This window comes from Frankliniella occidentalis, unplaced genomic scaffold, assembly GCF_000697945.3.
Source record: "Frankliniella occidentalis isolate FOCC.00 unplaced genomic scaffold, Focc_3.1 Scaffold489, whole genome shotgun sequence".
Classification (NCBI taxonomy): domain Eukaryota; kingdom Metazoa; phylum Arthropoda; class Insecta; order Thysanoptera; family Thripidae; genus Frankliniella; species Frankliniella occidentalis.
Window position 1 is genome coordinate 11055 of NW_026267607.1, and position 1743 is coordinate 12797.

Sequence of the window (1743 nt, forward strand, 5' to 3'; positions counted from 1 at the left end):
CGCCACGAGGTCCGCCTTCAGGGACAACCTGTACCGCCTGGTCGGGCTCGTCCCGGGGAAGGAGCTGGCCCGCCAGGGCAAGGTCCAGAAGTAGCAGGGCCAGCTCCGGGACGCGCCCGCCAGCAGCACGGCCAACTTCGTGGAGGGGATGAAACGGCAGGAGCCCGCCGAGCTCCACGCCGTGGTCCTGGACATGAGCGGGGTGGTGCGGGTGGACGCGGAGGGCGTGCGCTCTCTGCTTAGCGTCGCGGCCGAGTACGCTCTTCCGCCTTCCGGACATCTGCTCCGTCTACCGGGCGGAGGCACTCGCTCTGGACCAAGCCCTCGCTCTCTGCGTCGATCGGCAACTAGTCCGTCTCATTGATGCGAACATTGCTCGCATCCCCTGCCTCATCGCGGTGCCTCCGTCTCTCCTCTACGGCCATCAACGTCAGCAACAGCTTGCGCTCCGCGCCGCGGACGGGGACGCAGCAGCCACGGTTCCACTCGGCCCCGGGAAGCACCTGACCTCGCCTGGAGGTGGACATCCAGGCCAGGCAGCTAGGCACCCTGCCCAACGACACTCTGCCTGGCGGCACCTAGGAAAGGCGTCGACACCCTGGCGGTAGCGGTAGATGTTTTGGGGAGATGGCGAGCTTGACAAATGGGTAAAGGTGGCTGGGGAGAGGGGGGGGGGAATGACCAGCACGTCCCACTCATATGTAGGTGTAGCACTTTGTGCGATACCTTTAATTTCGCTCAGCGGTTTTTCTTTGTATTAACCCTTTATCGGTTTTGTTGCTCCTGAGCAACAAGACTTCTAGAAGCTCTGGGTGCTATAGCTTTGGGCCGATTCGGCAAAATTTTGTGCCAACTCAAAGCCTAGGATCTAAACAATGCTTCTAGGCCCCGGGAACACCGGTGGGACTCATTGCGTTTGCCGTACAGGCTCGACAGTACATAGACTGGAGTCGAGATGAAATCGCCATTTTTGACGGCCTATAACAACCAAACCAAGTGCACCACAAAAAAAAAAATTATGCTGGTATAGGGTACTACTAGGGTATGACGATCCGCAAGTAAAACATTTTGTCCAACGAAACCCCTGTTCGCTAGGCCGGGCTAAACAGCCGTTGCCCTAGAGCAACAAAAACCGATACAGGTCCCGCGATTTGAGGTCTTTGTACCTGTATCGGCGTTTGTTGCTCCTGAGCAACAAATGTCCTCTGGCTCTCCCTGCAACTGTAATAAGTGCCATAACCGCCAAATCAACTAGAATCAGAGTGACCTGGTATTGGTCAAAAACTGCAAAAAAACAAACCACCCCCTTTGGACCTTGCGCACAGAGTTCTGACCAATGTGATGAGAATTCATATATATCATGATTTATTTTAAAGCCGTGGAGTAGATAAGTTTTCTCACCTGGTGAAACATAAACACATTGAATGCGGCGTGACCACGTCTGGTCAGGCTTTAATGTAGAAACACTATCACAAAAGATGTCACACACTCAATGTGTTAAGTCACAGCTAAACAATTACAATCCTTAGCCCCTGCCGACAGACAGCCCCTACCGCCTGGCAGACCTGAGGTAGGCAGCTCCACCAGACACACGTGTGTAACGGGCGTGCCTACCCACCAGGCGTCTGGTGCGTCGGTCGGTTCACCGTCTCGGGAGCGTCCGAGTGCGGTAGGTACGAGTGAGATGCTCGAGCCGGCCATGGCCCCGTCTCACTCGCACTTGTCGTCCCCCCCCCCCTCCCC